This window comes from Oncorhynchus tshawytscha, linkage group LG16 (genome assembly GCF_018296145.1).
Source record: "Oncorhynchus tshawytscha isolate Ot180627B linkage group LG16, Otsh_v2.0, whole genome shotgun sequence".
Lineage (NCBI taxonomy): Eukaryota > Metazoa > Chordata > Actinopteri > Salmoniformes > Salmonidae > Oncorhynchus > Oncorhynchus tshawytscha.
Genome location: NC_056444.1, coordinates 63081788 through 63093465, shown reverse-complemented (window position 1 = coordinate 63093465; position 11678 = coordinate 63081788).

The following is an 11678-nucleotide window of genomic DNA, read 5'->3' as shown; positions in this document are numbered from 1 at the left end:
ACGTTTTATTTAAAAATAATTTTATTTAATTATTTCATATACTTTGAACAAAAATATAAATGCAACATGCAACAATTTCATATAAGGAAATCATTCAATTGAAATAAATTAATTAGGCCCTAATCTATGAATTTCGCATGACTGGGAATACAGATATGCATTTGTTGGTGACCGAGACCTTTAAAAAAGAAGTTAGGGAAGTGTATCAGAAAACTGGTCTGGTGTGACCACCATATTTGCCTCATGCAGCGCGACACATTTTCTTCACATAGAGTTGATCAGGCTTTTGATTGTGGCCTGTGGAATGTTGTCCCACTCCTCTTCAATGGCTGTGCGAAATTGCTGGATATTGGAGAGAACTGGAACATGCTGTCGTACATGTCGATCCAGAGCATCCCAAACATGCTCAGTGGTTGACATGTCTGATGAGAATGCAGTCCATGGAAGACCTGGGACATTTTCAGATTCCAGGAATTGTGTACCGATCCTTGTGACATGGGGCCATGCATTATCATGGTGAAACAATGGCACGACAATGGGCCTCAGGATCTCATCATGGTATCTCTGTGCAATCAAATTGCCATCAATAAAATGCAATTGTGTTCATGGTCCGAAGCTTATGACTGTCCATACCATATCCCCACCGCCACCATAGAGCACTCTGTTCACAATGTTGACATCAGCAAACTGCTCGCACACACAACGCCATACACACTATCTGCCATTTAGCTGGTACAGTCAGAAGTTTTGGGTTAAATGCGGAAGACACATTTCAGTTGAATGCATTCAGTTGTATAGCTGACTAGGTATCCCCCTTTTCCTTTCCTTTCCCTTACAGTTGTAACCGAGATTCATCCATGAAGTGCACACTTCTCCAGTGTGCCAATGGCCATCGAAGGTGAGCATTTGCCCACTGAAGTCGGTTACAACACCGAACTGCAGTCCTTTCAAGATCCTGGACGAGCACACAGATGAGCTTCCCTGAGACGGTTTGTGCAAACAGTTTCATCAGCTGTGTCTGGGTGGCTGGTCTCAGACAGTCCCGCAGGTGAAGAAGTTGAATGTGGATGTCCTGGGATGGCATGGTTACACGTGGTCTGTGGTTGTGAGGCCGATTGGACGTACTGCCAAATTCTCTAAAACGACATTGGAGGCGGCTTATGGTTGAGAAATGAACATTAAATTATCTGGCAATAGCTCTGGTGGACATTCCTGTAGTCAGCATTGCACTCTCCATCAAAACATGAGACATCTGTAGCATTATGTTGTGTGACAAAACTGCCCCTAAGGTACACCTGTGTAATGATCATGCTGTTAATCAGCTTCTTGATTTGCCACACCTGTCAGCTGGATGGATTATCTTGGCAAAGGAGAAATGTTCACAAACAGGGATGAAAACACATTTGTGCAATGTTTTTTTGAGAAGTAAGCTTTTTGTGCGTATGGAAAATTTTCTGGTTGGAACATTATTGAAGATTTATGTTGAAAACATCCTAAAGATTGATTCTATACATCGTTTGACATGTTTCTACCGGACTGTAATGGAACTTTTTGACTTTTCGTCTGCTCCTAGTGATCGCGCGTCATGAATTTGGATTACTGGGCTAAACGCGTGAACAAAAAGGAGGTATTTGGACATACATTATGGACATCATCGAACAAAACAAACATTTATTGTGGAACTGGGATTCCTGGGAGTGCATTCTGATGAGGATCATTAAAGGTAAGTGAATATTTATAATGCTATTTCTGACTTCTGTTGACTACACAACATGGCGGATATCTGTTTGGGTTGTTTTTGTCTCTGAGCGCCGTACTCAGATTATAGCATGGTGTGCTTTTTCCGAAGTTTTTTTGAAATCTGACACAGCAGTTGCATTAAGGAGAAGTGTATCTATAATTCCGTGCATAATAGTTGTATCTTTTATCAATGTTTATTATGAGTATTTCTGTAAATTGATGTGGCTCTCTGCAAAATCACCAGATGTTTTGGAACTACTGAACGTAACGCGCCAATGTGAACTGAGATTTTTGGATGTAAATATGAACTTTATTGAACAAAACATACATGTATTGTGTAACATGAAGTCCTATGAGTGTCATCTGATGAAGATCATCAAAGGTTAGTGATTAATTTATCTCTATTTCTGCTTTTTGTGACTCCTCTCTTTGGCTGGAAAACTGCCTGTGTTTTTCTGTGACTTGGCTCTGACCTAACATAATTTGATTTGCTTTTGCTGTAAAGCCTTTTTGAAATCGGACACTGTGGTGGGATTAACAAGAAGTGTAACTTTAAAATGGTGTAAAATACTTGTATGTTTGAGGAATTTAATTATGGGATTTCTGTTGTGTTGTATTTGGCCCCCTGCACTTTCACTGACTGTTGTCATATCGATCCCATTAGCGGGATCTCAGTCCACAGAGGTTTTAATTAATCAATTTTAACAGAGAGAGAGAAAATAGATAACATCCTAAATCCTAGTAATGCACACGCTGACTGTATATCAGGGGTCTTCAACCTTTTCTTGCCCAAGGACCCCCTCCCAGGCAAGACAGCCACCCAGGGACCCCCCATCATACGTCTTGTGTTATCATCAGGTGAATGATAATGGTAATTAACATTTTAAAATGAATAGATTTGGTAAATAGTTTTTCATTATTTTTACCTCCCCACATTATAAATGGAAGATGAGTGTAAACTCTAACATAGCCTATTAGCTAAAAAGGTAACTCCAAACACATTTTCACTAAGAGCAGCTGTCCATGTCAAGAAAGCTTAATAGCAGCCAGCGGCACTTGCCGCACTGATAGCCTATTCACAGTTGCTTTTTCAAATCCTATAGCATATTCTCCTGTGAGTGTAATTGTCTTCAATGAATGTAATTTACTCAGTATAAGGAGTTGAGAAATAAAGTTGACATCATCATAAAGAAGATATTCTCATGTTTTCTACTGTAGTTATGTAAGCAATTTTGTTGCTAGCGATATTCATAAAAACATTTATTTTTATTTTTATCCTTGGTCTACATGTCGGAGAGGCATATTTGTTCTATATTAGGCTACAAATTCATATCTGAACGTTCCAAAATGTTGAGCCCTGCTGAACGCACCTCTGGATGCACCCTCTTCTTTGTTGGGGGGGGGGTTACACATGGTTTGGCAGCTGACTGGAAGTTGAAGACCAGAGAAGGCAGTAGCTACCATAGCTAGTTAGCTTGCAAAGTTACACAGTTAGAAAGAACGCCAGGTAACAGCAACTGAGTCAATGAAGATAACATGAACCCACATATTACCTGTTCAGCTGAGGTTAGCTAGTAAGTTAGCGTGCTAACTACAATGCTGACTAGCTAACGTTAGCTAGGTTGGCTGTTGCAAATGACTGTAATGCATGAGCCTACCTGAACATGTTTAATGGCAGTCTAGTATAGCTACACTACATGACCAAAAGTATGTGGATACCTGCTCGCCAAACATCTCATTACAAAATCATGGGCATTACTATGGAGTTGGTCCCCGCCTTTACTGCTATAACAGCCTCCAGTCTTCTGGGAAGGCTTACCTCTAGATGTTGGAACATTGCTGCGGGGACTTGCTTCCATTCAGCCACAAGATTATTAGTGAGGTCGGATACTGATGCGATTAGGCCTGGCTTGCAGTAGGTGTTCCAATTCATCCAAAAGGTGTTTGATCGGGTTGAGGTCAGGGCTCTGTGCAGGCCAGTCAAGTTATTCCACACCGATCTCGACAAACCATTTCTGTATGGACCTCGCTTTGTGCATGGGGGCATTGTCATGCTGAAACAGGAAAGAGCCTACAACAAACTGTTGCCACAAACTTGGAAGCACAGAATTGTGTATAATGTCATTGTATGCTGTAACATTAAGATTTCCCTTCATCACAAATTCATGCAAGCATACAGTATCCTATCTAGTTAGTCATTCTAAAGTGGTGTATCCACAGTGTTTCCTTTTTTTGACACTAATTCAGATTAGGCACATTGGCTATTTTCATGTCATTTCAGCAAGCCATGACACCCACCATCTCAAATTGTTATAAACAGATAAGATTTATAGGATTCATATAATAATTAGCCTAACCTAACATCTTATTTGTGCAAACCTTTTTCTTACAATGAGTAAGACTTGAGGAATCCAAATTAATAGTCAAAGCCACCCATGGACCCCCACACCCCATGCCAATCCCACCCTAACAACGAGTATACGGTATCAGTTCTCTATGTTTGACAATTACATGGAGCTGGGGCTCTGAGTATTTTCTTTCATCCTATCTAATGGATTGTCAGTAAATTGAAGTTGTTAGGTTTAGTGGTAAGGTAAACACAACCAAAGCATGGGTTGCTTTCGTACCTTGTTCATAAACTGTTACCGGTTAAGGAAAACAATATGTAATTTTGTAATTTGCAATAACTATCCCTTTAACATTGATTTTAAAACATTTGTTTTCCTAATAGCAGGAACTTCACTATCTAGTGGTCAGAACTTGGTAATATCAGGATGTAGGATGGGACATTTAATGACACATTTCTCTGAAGAGGGGGAAAAAACATAACCAAATTGACTGAGAATATGTTACATAGGATGAAGAAACAATACTCCGAACCTCAGCTCCATACTCCTTGTCAAACAGAGAAACAAGGCAACAGTAAACATGTTGTCGCAAAGTTTCTGGGATGTCAGGTGTCCTACTTATCAGTAAACTTCTATTGGATAAAATAAGTCACATGTAGCAGATAAGCCATTACATGTTTTGTTCACCAAATGTAGTGGTAAATATGTTTTACAGTGGTAAATATGTAAATTAAAGCTTCCAAATTAAATTAACACCCCCACCTCTCGGTCATGGTTTAAACCATTTATTTCTATGTGGCAGCACTGTCCACTCAGTGATGCTGAATTTCTGGCCTCAGCTGAGCTCCTTCACACATAGATTTTGAATTTGTACTTCCCCATTTGTTTGCCAAAAATAGCCTTTATTCCAATGCATTAAATGTATCCGTTGATTTATCATTGTTTATTTTGTCAGTCTGCTGTTTAGAGCTCTAATTGCTTTGTTTTTCAGGTGCGCGCGGATACTGGTGTTCTTGGTGCCATCCGTGACCAGAAGTAGTAGATCATTTATTTAGATGTATTATTATTATTCTATCAATATTTGTTTTACTTCCTGGATCACTGTCATGCCCTGACCTTAGTGTTCTTTGTTTTCTTTATTATTTTGGTTAGGTCAGGGTGTGACATGGGTGATATGTGTGTTTTTGTCTCATCTGGGGTGTTTGTACTGTCCAAGGGTTTTTGTAGATTTATGGGGTTGTTTCCATCTAGGTGGTTATGTAGGTCTATGGTTGCCTAGATTGGTTCTCAATTAGAGGCAGGTGTTTATCGTTGTCTCTGATTGGGAACCATATTTAGGCAGCCATATTCATTGGGTATTTTGTGGGTGATTGTTTCCTGTGTCAGTGTTTGTGCCACACGGGACTGTTTCGTTTCCATTTCACTTTGTTATTTTGTATTTGTGTCATGTTCAGTCTTTTCTATTAAAACATGGACACTTACCACGCTGCGTATTGGTCCGATCCTTGCTACACCTCTTCAGACTAAGAGGAGGAAATCCGTTACAATCAGCTGATGATGGTCGACAATATTACTAGACAACTAGCTTACAGCTAGAGAGCAATGCACATCCAATCCATCCAACATGTAGGCTATATGTTAATGACAGTAGGCCTATAAGTTGATTATTTTGGTTAGAGGTGAGAAATATTCAACTTTGCCATGGCAGAGTCCTACATTATTTTGGATTTGTGTGCCCAAGACAGCTGTTTCACAGTGAAACATAATGAAATGTTACGTAGACATAGTTCCGCTTACAGTGCATTTCCCGAGATCTCCAAGATCCATGATTTCAAGTTCTAATTCAAATTTTAAATGCTTAATAATGACATAACACTGTCATAAATTTCATTTAAGGTAGAAAGGTAGTGTTTTATGTCACACGATCTGTGAAGGATAGGATGTAAAACAAGGATGTAAAACAAGTTTTTATTCAACTCATGGGTTATATTGAATGTAGGCCAGGCCACCTGTTCTGGGTGTGTTCATGTGTGTAAATATCTTGACAGGTTGTGTTCATGGCACATTAAAAGTCACTTCATTTTTACTATTTAAGTTACATCTTTATTATTTTAAAGACGTAATGTCATGGTGTAATTCACTCTGTATGAATGTCCAATTTTGGCCACTTTTGGTGCAATTAGGTTAATTTCTCAGAATTCCAATTATATTTCAACAAAATAATGTTGCTGGAATGCTAATCTTATCTGTTTCAAACAACAGCAACCATTTCAGAGCAATCTGAACTGATGCAACAGAGTTGTCTATAGACTAAGATTTTTTTATTTAACATTTAACTAGGCAAGTCAGTTAACTTTCGGATAAGTGGGATGCTAGCGTCCCACCTCGACAACATCCGTTGAAATTGCAGAGCGCCAAATTCAAATTAAATTATAAATATTTAACTTTCATAAGTGCAATACATTAAAATAAAGCTTGACTTGTTGTAAATCCAGCTGCCGTGTCAGATTTCAAAAAGGCTTTACGGCGAAAGCAAACCATGCGATTATCTGAGGACAGCACCCCGCATACCAACACATGAAAAGCATATTTCAACCAGGCAGGTGCAACACAAATGTCAGAAATAACGATATAATTCATGCCTTACCTTTGAAGATCTTCTTCTGTTGTCACTCCAAAATGTCCCAGAAACATCACAAATGGTCCTTTTGTTCGATAAATGTCTTCTTTATATCCCCAAAACGTCAATTTATTTGGCGCATTTGAGTCAGAAATACGTCAGTTTGCCCAACATGACTACAAAGTATCTTATAAGTTTCCTGTAAACCTGGTCCAAACAACTTTCCTAATCCAACCTTAGATATCCTAAAATGTAAATAATTGATCAAATTTAAGATGGAATATACTGTGTTCAATAGCGGATAAAAACAATGTGGAGCGAGCTCCAGTTCAAGCGCCACACAGAAGAGTCCACTTGGCTTGACACTCACAATGAACAGCCCTACTTCTTAATTTCTCAAAAGAAAATCATCAACCAATTTATAAAGACTGTTGACATCTAGTGGAAGCCATAGGAACTGCAACCAGGTTCCTCATAAATATAGTTTCCCATAGAAAACCAAGTGACCTCAATTTTTTTTTCTGGATGGTTTGTCCTCTGGGTTTTGCCTGCCAAATAAGTTCTGTCTCACAAACATAATTTTAACAGTTTTAGAAAATTTAGAGTGTTTTCTATCTAAGTCTACCAATTATATGCATATCCTAGCTTCTGGGCAGTTTACTTTGGGCACGCTTTTCATCCGTACGTGAAAACACTGCCCCCTATCCAAATGAATTCTTATTTACAATGACAGCCTAGGAACAGCAGGTTAACTGCCTTGTGCAGGAGCAGAACGACAGATTTTTACCTTGTCAGCTTGGGGATTTGATATAGCAACCTTTCAGTTACTGGCCCAATGCTCTAGGCTACCTACCACCCCAGATACCAGTAACTGGTGGGTGTCTGCTGCTTATTTGAGGACGGATGATTTGATAATCCTAAATGTGGTTTAATTCAGTTTTAAATATTCCCAACAGACCAATTTTGGCTTCTGTCTTATAATTTACTTTTTACTAATAATTGCATTTTGTCTAGGATTATCTAACCGCGTGCCCAGGCTGTTGCGCAAGTGTCTGGGAATGAGATTAAGGGTTATCTATAAATTATTTTAAATGAATAGAGGTGTGCCTTATATTGTTCATACCTATTAGATTACTTCATGTTGTTACTGATGATCTATTCTTGACCATTCACCAAACCTTGACCAATGTGTCTTGTATAGCAAAGGGAGGATAATTATAACGACCTTGTGGAGGATGGCAGCGGTAGAGGAAAGAAGAGTTATAGCGGGACAGCACGGATGTTCATGCTGAGAAGAAACCTAGACCAGCTGGACCACTTCCACTGACAGAAGGAGCACAACGTGCTAAGAGCCAGGTCGGTGTCTGCGTGGGCCCTAGTCAAAAGTAGTGCACTATAATGGAAATAGGATGCCATTCAGGATACAGCCTGTGTCTGGCAAGGATCAGACCTTTGTATGCCACCTTAACCATATGCCACCTTAACCCAAATCAAAGATTTTCTCTGCCCAAATACATTCCAATGCCCCTTTTCAGTCCTGTCCAAGGAACCGTTTCTATAATTCACTGATTTGGATATTCAATAAAAGAGGATGCACTTTTGATGTGTCCACATTCGTTGTTGTTTTCTGCAACATCAAGCCATTTAGAGCCCAATGAGCTGTGACGCAAACCTTTAGCAGAAACATAAATGGTTGTCCTTCTTCGCTGACACAAAACAACACACTGCAATAGATTGTGTGTGGCAAATCAAGAAGTTTTGTGGTCAGGGTCATATTGGAATGACAACTTAAGCACCTGGCATTTAGCCAATATACAGATGACCTGAAACATAATGGTCCTTAATGTTTTGCTTTAGCACTTTATCCCAGTTACAGATTATGATGCACTTCATTTGATTGCAAAGAGAACATTGGGCTATACAAAGCTGTTGAGACGAGGGTGCATTGAAATCTCGCAGCTGTCTCTGCTATAGCACACCTTCATGACTTCCTTGTGAGCACAACAAATAGAACCTTTTCATCAAGGCCACCTTCAGTTACAAAATCATTTATACAGACACATCTAACCTATTACTTTGCAAAAAATCTCTGAATAGTCTTGTGACTATCAAAATTCGATATTTTTATATGGTGGTTTGTTGTTGTTGTTCGTTGTTGTTGTTCTTGGTTTACAGGAAGGAGCTCAAAGTTTGCAGTCTGCATATTTCTGAGCTGGAGAAGCAGAGAGATAAGGGGAAGAGGAGATAAAGCAACAGAAAGAGGCAGACAATGGGTAGGCACAAACAAAACAAACCCACATATAGCCAGGTCAGGGGGCGTACAGTATGTAGTGTCTCAGAGTAGGAGTTATGCTCTGGTAGCAAGTCCCCTCTAGTCAGCATTGGCTCGTGAAACTAACTCTAACTTCCTACATTCTGCACGCAGAGACATAAACATGGTATCCACAAGTTAATCTGACTGTAGTAGTGTAGAAAAACAATTTAATTACCAGAATCTCAGAGTATCCCTTTAAGAACCGATCTCATCCTTGACCTTCCCTGCCTCTCTCTTTCTACACTGCTCAAAAAGATAAAGGGAACACTTAAACAACACAATGTAACTCCAAGTCAATCACACTTCTGTGAAATCAAACTGTCCACTTAGGAAGCAACACTGATTGACAATACATTTCACATGCTGTTGTGCAAATGGAATAGACAACAGGTGGAAATGATAGGCAATTAGCAAGACACCCCCAATAAAGGAGTGGTTCTGCAGGTGGTGACTACAGACCACTTCCCAGTTCCTATGCTTCCTGGCTGATGTTTTGGTCACTTTTGAATGCTGGCGGTGCTTTCACTCTAGTGGTAGCATGAGACGGACTCTACAACCCACACAAGTGGCTCAGGTAGTGCAGCTCATCCAGGATGGCGCATCAATGCGAGCTGTGGCAAGAAGATTTGCTGTGTCTGTCAGCGTAGTGTCCAGAGCATGGAGGCGCTACCAGGAGACAGGCCAGTACATCAGGAGACATGGAGGAGGCCGTAGGAGGGCAACAACCCAGCAGCAGGACCGCTACTTCCGCCTTTGTGCAAGGAAGAGCAGGAGGAGCACTGCCAGAGCCCTGCAAAATGACCTCCAGCAGGCCACAAATGTGCATGTGTCTGCTCAAACGGTCAGAAACAGACTCCATGAGGGTGGTATGAGGGCCCGACGTCCACAGGTGGGGGTTGTGCTTACAGCCCAACACCGTGCAGGATGTTTGGCATTTGCCAGAGAACACCAAGATTGGCAAATTCGCCACTGGTGTCCTGTGCTCTTCACAGATGAAAGCAGGTTCACACTGAGCACATGTGACAGACGTGACAGAGTCTGGGGACGCCGTGGAGAACGTTCTGCTGCCTGCAACATCCTCCAGCGTGACCGGTTTGGCGGTAGGTCAGTCATGGTGTGGGGTGGCATTTCTTTGGGGGGCCGCACAGCCCTCCATGTGCTCGCCAGAGGTAGCCTGACTGCCATTAGGTACCGAGATGAGGCGTTGTATGGAGGTCATACAGGCACGTGGAGGCCACACACACTACTGAGCCTCATTTTGACTTGTTTTAAGGACATTTACATCAAAGTTGGATCAGCCTGTAGTGTGGTTTTCCACTTTAATTTTGAGTGTGACTCCAAATCCAGACCTCCATGGGTTGATAAATTTGATTTCCATTGATCATTTTTGTGTGATTTTGTTGTCAGCACATTTAACTATGTAAAGAAAAAAGTATTTCATAAAAATATTTAATTCATTTAGATCTAGGATGTGTTATTTTAGTGTTCCCTTTATTTTTTTGAGCAGTGTATTTCTATATTTACCACTAACCCCTGTAACGACATAAAACATATAATACAGTACCAGTCAAAAGTTTGGACACACTTACTCATTCAAGGGTTTTTCTTTATTTTTACTATTTTCTACATTGTAGAATAATACTGAAGACATCAAACTATTAAATAACACATATGGAATCATGTAGTAACCAAAAATGGGTATTTTAGAATCTTCAAGGTAGCCACCCTTTGTCTTGATGACAGCTTTGCACACTCTTGGCATTCTCTAAACCAGCTTCACCTGGAATTATTTTCCAACCGTCTTGAAGGAGTTTGCACATATGCTGAGCTCTTTTTGGCTGCTGTTCCTTCACTCTGCGGTCTAACTCATCCCAAACCATCTCAATTGGGTTGAGGTCCGGTGATTGTGGAGACCAGGTCATGTGATGCAGCACTCCATCACTCGCCTTCTTGGTCAAATAACCCTTACACAGCCTGGAGGTGTGTTGGGTCATTGTCCTGTTGATAAACAAATGATAGTCCTACTAAGAGCAAACCAGATGGGATGGCATATCGCTGCAGAATGCTGTGGTAGCCATCCTGGTTATTAAGTGTGCCTTGAATTCTAAATAAATCACTGACAGTCTCACCAGCAAAGCACCCCCACACCATCACACTACCTCCATGCTTCACGGTGGGAACCACACATGCGGCGATCATCCGTTCACTTACTCTGCGTCTCACAAAGACACGGCGGTTAGAACCAAAAATAAAAAATTTAGACTCATCAGACCAAAGGACAGATTTCCATCGGTCTAATGTCCATTGCTCGTGTTTCTTGGCCCAAGCAAGTCTCTTCTTATTATTGGTGTCCTTTAGTAGTGATTTCTTTGCAGCAATTTGACCACAAAGGCCAAACGCATTCTCCTCTGGACAGTTGGTGTGGAAATGTGTCTATTACTTGAACTCTGTGAAGCATTCATTTGGGCTGCAATTTCTGAGGCTGGTAACTCTAATGAACTTATCCTCTGCAGCAGAGGTAACTCTGGACCTTCCTTTCCTCTGGCGGTCCTCATGAGACCCAGTTTCATCATAGCGCTTGATGGTTTTAGCAACTGCAATTTAAGAAACTTTCAAAAGTTCTTAAAGTAATGGTGTACTGTCATTTCTCTTATTT